The sequence below is a fragment of the Chrysochloris asiatica genome, unplaced genomic scaffold (genome assembly GCF_000296735.1).
Source record: "Chrysochloris asiatica unplaced genomic scaffold, ChrAsi1.0 scaffold00048, whole genome shotgun sequence".
NCBI classification, from domain to species: domain Eukaryota; kingdom Metazoa; phylum Chordata; class Mammalia; order Afrosoricida; family Chrysochloridae; genus Chrysochloris; species Chrysochloris asiatica.
Window position 1 is genome coordinate 7,297,192 of NW_006408566.1, and position 9,050 is coordinate 7,306,241.

Consider the following 9,050-nt stretch of genomic DNA (forward strand, 5'->3'; position numbering starts at 1 on the left):
TTTTAAACAACTGCCTCTTTGTCTATGTAAAGGTTTCTCAAGAGCACAATTAACTGTTTCCGTATACTCATTCTTCATAATGTTGTCCATAGCTTGTCATGATCTACACAATCAAAAGCTTTTGCATAGACAATAAAGCACAGGCAAACATCTTTCTGGTATTCTCTGCTTTCCCCCAAGATCCATCTGATGCCAACAGTGATATCCCTCATTCCATATCCTCTTCTAAACCTGGCTTGAACCTCCAAAAATTCTCTGTCAATATATGGCTGCAGCTGTTTTTGAATTATCTTTAGCAAAATTTTACTTGCATATGATATTAATGATATTGTCCAATGTTTTCTGCATTCCATTGGGTCACCTCTCTTTGGGACTGGCACAAATATGAATCTCTTCTAGTCAGTTGGCTAGGTAGTTATCTTCCAAATTTCTTGGCACAGATGCATGAGTGCCTCCAGTGCTGCATCAGTTTGTTAAAAGATTTCAATATGTATTCTATCAATTCCTGGTGCCTTGTTCTTTACCAATGTCTTCAGAATCACTAGCACTTGATCATATGCTACCTCTTGAAATGGTTGAAAATTGACCATCTCTTTTTGGTACAGTGACTCGGTGTCTTCCTTCGGTCTTCTTTGGATGTTTTCTGCATCATTCAATATTTGTTCACAGATTGTAAATTGAGGCTTGGATTTCTTCTTTAGTTCCTTCAGCTTGAAAAATGTTGAGTATGTTCTTTTCTTTTGGTTTTCTAACTCCAGGTCTTTGCACATTTTGTTATAATATTTGACTTTGTCTTCTTGAGCTGTTTTAAATTTTTTCTATTCAGCTCTTTTACCTCCTAATTTCTTCTATCTGCTTTAGCATCTCTACACTGGAGAACAAGTTTCAGTGTCTCTTCTGACATCCATTTTGGTCTTTTCCTTCCTTCTTGTCTTCTTAATGACCCTTTGCTTTCTTCCTGTATGATGTTCTTGATGCCATCCCCAAACTCCTCTGCTCTTCTGTCTTTAGTGTCTAATGCATCAAATCTGTTCTTCAGGTGATAGCTAAATTCAGGTGTGATATGGTCAAGGTCATATTTTGGCTCTTGTAGGATGCTTTAATTTTCTTCAGCTTCAGCTGGAACTTGTATATGAACAATTGATGGTCTGTTCCACAGTCTGCCGCAGGCTTTATTTTGGCTGATTTATTTGGCTTTCCCACAGTCTCTTTCCACAGAAGTAGTCCATTTGATTTCTTTGTATTCCATTTGATGAGGTCCACATGTATAGTTGTCTTTAATGTTGTTTTAAAAAGGTATTTACAATGAAGAAGTCATTTGAATTGCAAAATTCTATCATATGATCTCCAACATGGTTTGTATCACCAATGCCATATTTTCCAACTACTGATCCTTCCTCTTTGTTTCCAACCTTTGCATACTAATTGCCAGTATTTATCAATACATCTTGACTGCATGTTTGGTCAGTTACAGGCTGAAGAAGTTGATGTTGTAGTTGTTAAATGCCATCAAGTCAATTCCAACCCATAACGACCCTGTATAGGATTTCCAAGGCTGTAAATCTTTATGGGAGCAGAAAGCCTCATCTTTCTCCCACAGAACTGCTGGTATTTTCAAACTGCTGACCTTAAGGTTTGCAGTCCGATTTGTAACTGCTATGCTATTTTTTCATCATCACTGGATTTAGTGATTGGTGCGTAAATTTGCATTATAATTGTATTAACTAGTCTTCCCTGTAGGCTATGGATATTATACTTTCACAGACAGTGTTGTACTTCAAGACAGAGCTTGATAAGTTCTATTTAATGATGAATGTGATGCCACTCCTCTTCAATTTGTCATTCTTGGCATTGTAAATCTTGTGATTGTCAGATTCAAAATGTCTGCTACCCGTCCATTTCAGCTCACTAATGCCTAGATTGGAGTCCTGGTGTGATGCTGTAGCACTGGACCTCAAGGTCTGTTTGAACTGCAAGGTAAGTGGTTCAAACTCACCATCAGCTCCTCAGAAACCATATACAGGATCAGTATGAGTCAGAACAGACTTGAAGACACAATGCCTAGGATGTTGATGTTTATGCATTCCATTTCATTTTTGACAATTTCTAATACTTCGTACATTCCATGTTCCAATTATAAATGGAGTTTTACAACTGTTTCTCTTCATTTTGAATTGTGCCCCATCAGCAAATGAAGGCCCTGAAGGCTTTACCGCATTGTGTCATCAGTGTCCACTCTACTTTGCGGAGGCAGCTGGCCCTTCCTCAGTCATATTTTGAGTGCTTTCCAAACAGAGGGCTCATCTTCCAGCACTGTATCTGACAATATTCTGGTGTTCTTCATCATGTTTCAATATTCAACTTTATGGTGCTGTGTTCCACTGCTATTCATAACATTTTATGTAACTAAATATTCAGAGGTAGTCCATCTCTCCTTCTTCCTTTTCTGTCTTCATCTGGAAGCTTCCAGAATCACAGCAACATGCAAGCCACCACAGTACAACAAACTGACAAATGAGAGGTTTGTTTATATGGCTGAGAAATATTCCCTTGTATGGATATACTATGTAGTTTATTCATCTGTTGGTGAACAGTAAGGTTACTTCCACCTTTTTGATATCATGACTAATTCTGTAATGAGAATTAGTGTAGAAGTTTTGTGTCCCTGCTTTCAAGTGTTTGGGTATATACTCGTACATAGGAGTGGAATTGCTTGGTGATATGATAATCCTTTTTGAGGAACCAGCAAACTGGAGACCTGGTATTGTACTGTACAATAAGCACTCGACTCTAATGTCAATTTGAACCAAAAGTTCAGCAGTTCAAACTCTCCAGCCATTTCTCAGAAACCCTATACAGGATTGTTATGGGTCAGAATTGACTGGATGACACTTAACAACAACAATAAGGAATGAAATTGCTAATTCTAGTTTAACTTTCTGAGGAACCACTATAGTTTTTCACAGTGTTGTATGTCTGAGTTTCTTAATGCTGCTATACAGAACTATCACAAGTGGATGGCTTTAATAACTAAAAATTTATTTTTTCACAGTTTAGAAGACAAGAAGTCCAAATTAAAGGTGCTGCCCATAAGGGAAGAAGGTGCTGTCTGTCCTTCTGAGAGGAAATTCAGCTTCTCTAGCATTCTTCTTCTTAAGGAGCTCTGGTAGCGTAGTGGTTATGAATCTGGCTGTGAACCTTAAGGTCAGCAGTTGGAAACTACCAGCTGTTCCATGGGAGAAAGATGAGGCTTTTTTCTCTGGTAAAGATTTGCAGCCTTGGAAAATCACTATGAGTAGGAACTGACTCCATGGCACATAACCACCACCAGCATTCTTCTTGACTTTGCTTGGAGATGGCATCTACCTTTCCTTCATTCTGGTTTCCTTCTCCCTATGCCTAATCTGCTCTTATTGCCTCTCAAAAAGGATCGATTTAAAATATACTCTATGCTACTGTGGGTTTATTAACATAACAAAACCCTACTCTTCAATGAGATTACATCCACAGGTATGCTGTTGTTGTTGTTAAGGGCCCATAATGTAGGTTCTGACCCATAGTGACCCTGTATAGGATTTTTAAGGAGTGGCTGGTGAGCTTGAACTGTCAACCTTGTGGTTCAAAATGACTTCAAAATCCAGCACACTAACCCACAGCACCACACCAGGACTCCCACAGGTATAGGGTTTAGGATTTATAACACATATTTGGGAAGAGGGTGGGATGCAATTCAATCTGTAACATCATTTTATTGAACTTCCCAAGGCTCCTCAGATTTGCTTGTTTCTCTCTTGCTTCTGGGTCTTCAGTATACATTCTGATCCCTCTTCCTAAAATACTCTTGACTTTCCTTCTAGCCTGGCTACTTTTCTCTCATTCTGTACATTAAAGTTTTTTTTTGGGAAGAAATAGAGAAATAAGAGAGAATGAAGTTAGAAGGGGTAGATTTTTGGCATAGCCACCACCATTCTTAATTTTCCTAGTTTTAAATATTCAATATACTGTCACTTTAAGCCATGTTCTTGAAACACCAAAATAGTACTCACCAGATGAGGCATTCTGCTCCCATAAAGATTTACAGCCTCAGAAACCCTGTGCTATGAATCAGAACCGACTCCAAGGCACATAGAAGCAAGCATCTACAAGAGGAGTGCTGGTGTGGTCCTGTTGACTAATGCGTCAGACTGCAAAGTTGTTTGAACTTCAAGGTCGGTGGTTCAAGCTCACCAGCTGCTCCTTGGAAACCCTATTCAGGGTCACTATGGGTTGGAATCGACTCGATGGCACTTAACAACAACAACAATCCACAAGTAGATCTGCTCAACTCTTTCTAATTTTTCACAATGGCGTGGGTCTTTTGTCAGTTCATGTAAATCAAGATTAGGAAAATATGATCACTCTGCCTTGGAGACTATGTACAGGGCAAGGATATTTTGTGTAGACTGACCTCCTCCCCATGGTCATGTGTAGGGTTGCTCTGATGAGGTCATCTGGACCTGGGTATTGTAATCAATCCACATGTTTGAAGTCTGAGCATCAGGCTGTGGTGAGAGCACCAGGGTGGCAGCCAGGGTAGGAAGGTCTTGTTATGCCACAGTAGGTAGATCTGCTGGAATTGTATCCATGTCCACGAGGCCCCTGTTCCCATTTTTCTGAATTGCCACTTTAAGAGTGAGGAAATAGCACTTTAATTGCATCACTCTACCATCAGATATAAAGCTTGCATGTCATGGCAGAACAAGTCCAGCCTGCAAGTTAGATGACCTCATCTGAGTCCCAGCTACCTGTATGACCTTGGGAAAGTCACCTGACTTCTCTGAATTCCAGTTTCCACATCTTTAAAACTAACGTAACAGGTCAAATCATTTCAACACAGATCTTTTAACTGGCATTAAGATCATCTGGGAAGTTTATTAAAGTGCATATTTAAAAGGCCCTCAATCTCACTAATTCTGATTCAGTAGGTTGCACAGGAATATAAATTTTTAACCAACATCCTAAGTGAATTTACTGGAGGCAAGTGAAGATCACACTTCCAGAAATCCTGTAGGGCTGAGGGCTCTTCCAGCTCATACTGTGTGAATTTTCCACCTCCCCCTATAGTTACCCAGGTGACTCTTCAGGCAAAATCTTCCGCATCCACACCTTCTCTAATCACAGCAAAATGCCAATTTTATGCCAGGATGGTGGCAGTAAATCACTTCTGATTTAGATTCCATTCTTCTGCCCTTCAGATTTTGCCAGTATCATCTGCTTAAGTTCTTCCTAAAACACATTTTCCTTAAATCTTCAGATCAAAACCATACAATAGCTGTTAATTGTCTAAAGGATGAAATCCAAACTCTGCAATCTAACAATTATCCTTATATTCTATGTGTCTTTCCTATGAATTTTATGCACAAAAATAATTTGACTGTAGTCTCCTGAATGAACAATTCACCACTGTTCTCACTATCTCTATACTTCTATGGTGTAGAGTAAACATTGTCAGTTTGAATTCACATACATCAGTTTTATAACAGCACAGTACTCAAGACAAGTGTTCTTTATCAATTTAGCAAAATGGGATATAGGTTGAGTTCAAAGTGATCTCCAGTCAATAGAGTCAGGGATTCCCCTAGTCTCAATGAGTTAACTAAATCTGATTTCCATATGAATTTGAATCTCATTTCCATATGAATTTTAAGATATGTTTGCTGATTTTCCTTATTATGATCAAAGCCTTTGTCCTTGGGTAAATGCTGCTTTGTTCTCAAATGGTTGCTTATTCTAAGATGTGCATACATCCTTAATGTGCTTGAATGAGCTAATTAACTCCTGACATTTTTCTCTGTTTACAAACAGAAGAATCAAAACTGGATCCTCTTTATCCTAGGATGTTACAAGAATCAATTTTTCAAATGAATTGTTGACTAAGAAGGCACAGTTGTCCCTGCCTGCCTAGATTAAACATGCTTTGAAAAGTTAGAATGTAAGCATTTTCCCCTCCATGAAAGGTTTCCTGACATCTTCAGTCAAAATTGTTGCTATAAAAAATAATTACATTTATTGGGCATTACAAAGAATGAGGGAGTCTATTAAATACTTCAATAACTATGCATGAGTTATTGGTATCCTTATTTTGCGGATGTTGAACTTGAATCCTAACAGCTTCAATAATTGAACAAAAATCACCAAGTAGTGAGTGTCAGAGTCTGCATTTGCACCCAGGTCATTCTGATGCCAGGGCCTATACCCTTAACCATTAAATTACCCAGTCTCATTGTAGGTGAGATAACAACACAGGGCCTTCAAGTTGTTGCTTGCAGACCTGTTGTCTGAGAAGACTGTAAATTCCATGAAGAGGCCAATACCCTTTATTTCTGTATCTTCAGTGTCTGGCACATAGTAGGTGCCCAATGAAGTTGAATGAAAGAAGAAGCTAGAAGGGAAGAAAAGAATGTACCATGGGCTACAATAAGTCCCAGAACAGGGCACTTTGTGAGCTGTGTTAATAAGCAGCACCAAAAACCAAAGAGGCAGACTTGGGTGTGGTCTGTCCAGATGTCATCAGAAAAGTTTGCATGGTGGTGGAGGCCTTTAAGTAATGAATGGTTCCTCTCTCAAGGATCCCCTCCTCAATTCTCTTGACATACATAGTCATTGATCAGTATCCAACTTACTATACACAGCATATGCTCCAAAATACTTAGTAAATTAGGTGATCGGCATATCATGTCACTCAGGGTACAATCACTCACGTCCAATCACAAAACCCACTTTAACTAGTTTAAGCAGAGAAAGAATATTCAAGAGATTTTAGTGAGTTCGGTTGGTCTACACAAAGGTCAGAAAGTCAGTCTTAGGTGATATATAACCATAAACAATAACCAAATCACCTTGGAAATTACTCCAAAGTATCTACACCAATTTATTCGTAGGAAAAAATACCTTGGTTCAGACTGATGCTGGACCAAGGATGTCTGAACTCTAATTAATGCCTCAAATATGGACACATTACAAGATATAGTTCACGGCATGTTTGCATCAACAAGTTTCTCTCTTTCTAATCAAGCTTCAGATTCATTGGTGATGTATAGTTTATGTGCTATGTGAATAGCTTCAAGAAAGACTTGAACTCTCCCTACCTGGAGCAAAGAAAAGTGAAGAAAATTGAAGACGCATGGAAACAATTACTCCAGTTGAATAACAGACCATGTGAGCGTCCGTCTTCACGACTTTGAGACCAGAAGCACTAGATTGTACCTGGCTACCATTACCTATGTTATCTTTTTTTTTTTTTAAGGTTTGCATAAATGTTTATTTTCATGTAAGTTTTATTTGTGATACAGCACCTTTTGGTTATCTATACAATGCTTTAATAATGCTTTAATGGTAAGTCTCTAGTTACAGATAGAATTTTATCTAACATTAAAACTTTTTTTGGCATTTGCCCTGAAGGTAGTTTAACAGTGCTAGTATTGCTTTTTTTTTTTTTTTTTTTTTAAGCTTGTATTGTGAATTAAGTAATAGTTTACATGGGAAAACATCAGTTTTGCAATCAACCTATTGTATTTTGTTTCATTGCAACGATTACAATCCCCTCCATGCACCATTGGTTAACAGAATTTGCCTTGGTTAACAGTATTTGCCTCTATTCTCTCTTTATTTAATTTTTGATGTACACAAAAACATGCAGAAATATATGATCATTTAAACAACTAAAGGACATATTTTCTAAGCCAGCCTCCTGGCCACCAGCACACAGCCTTCTCTTTCCAGCTGCTCTAGCTCTCCATACCATCACCTCTGCCTCCATCTCTAGTGTCGCTTCTTCTCTGGTTAGGATCCCAAGTTCTGATCATGATCTTCTCTCTTGATATTCCTTGGTTCCTCTGTTCCTAGAATGTAAAATTATCTATCCCCCTCCCTTTTGCTATACAGCTTCTACATTTACATTTGTGACAATTGCAATTAGTCATGATAATAATTACTCACTATTGAATCAAAAGAATCCTGTCCCCATCTCCTTTCATCAGACCCATCTAGACAAGATGGAGTCTATTCATAGGGGATTACACCTTCTCCTGTACCCTCTGAAAAGAAACTCCCTCTTTAACACTTATAAGCCAGCCACTTCATGCCTTTATAGTCCCCCTACCACCATTTCATATAGCCAATGTCTAAGTTGCCTGTCCCTATCAACCCTGTATACTAAGGGAATAGGTTTCATCCTTAATGTGAAGACTCTTTCCCTCTCATTTGATAATTTGAGCTACTACATCCATAAGTAAATGTTAAGTTCATCAAATTGTAAAATTTGCACTTGCTTCCTGTATCAAACTTCTTCATCTCCCTCTGGTGGAGTTCTGATCAACAAGTCATCCAAGCTAGGTCAAATGGGTACTGTCTACAAGTTTGGGCATTCTTATGTGCCTCCCCCACTTCATATTAGTTGGGTGCTTCACTTTCAACTTTACCCCACTGTGACTAGGTCAGTGTCCATAGGCTCAGGAGTTCCCTAGTCTCCCTGAACTTCAGACCATTCAGCATTTCCTCTTCTCACTCTCATCTCAAGGTCGACAGGAGGCTATATAACATGGTCAAACTCAACCCATGTCTTCATTCCCCCCACTTCCAATTACATATAGATCAACATGGTCACAAGCAAGCTTATATGCCTCCTCATGTATTCCCTTTGAGTTGCAGTCTTGGAGGGAGGTTTGTCCTGAAGGTATTTGATGGTTGCCTTGATGGCTCCCAGGCAAGCAGCTTGCTTGTTTTTGTAATAGCCAAATAGTCTGTTGGTTTTTTAAAATAAAATAAAAAAATCATTTTTTACCACTGGTGTTTCTTTCAAGTAGTATCTTCTGTCCCTCTACCTCTCTAGCTGCTCTGGGCTGGTCTGCATGTCCTTTCAAGTGGGAATGCCCCGTTTCTGCATGGGACTCAGGATTCCACCTAAGGTCCTGTATACTACAAAGGCTCTGCAAGAAACCTATTTCACTGGGCAAGTTCTAGAACCCCTTTCAGGTATTCCAGTCAATTATAGGCTGAAGACAGGCTTACAA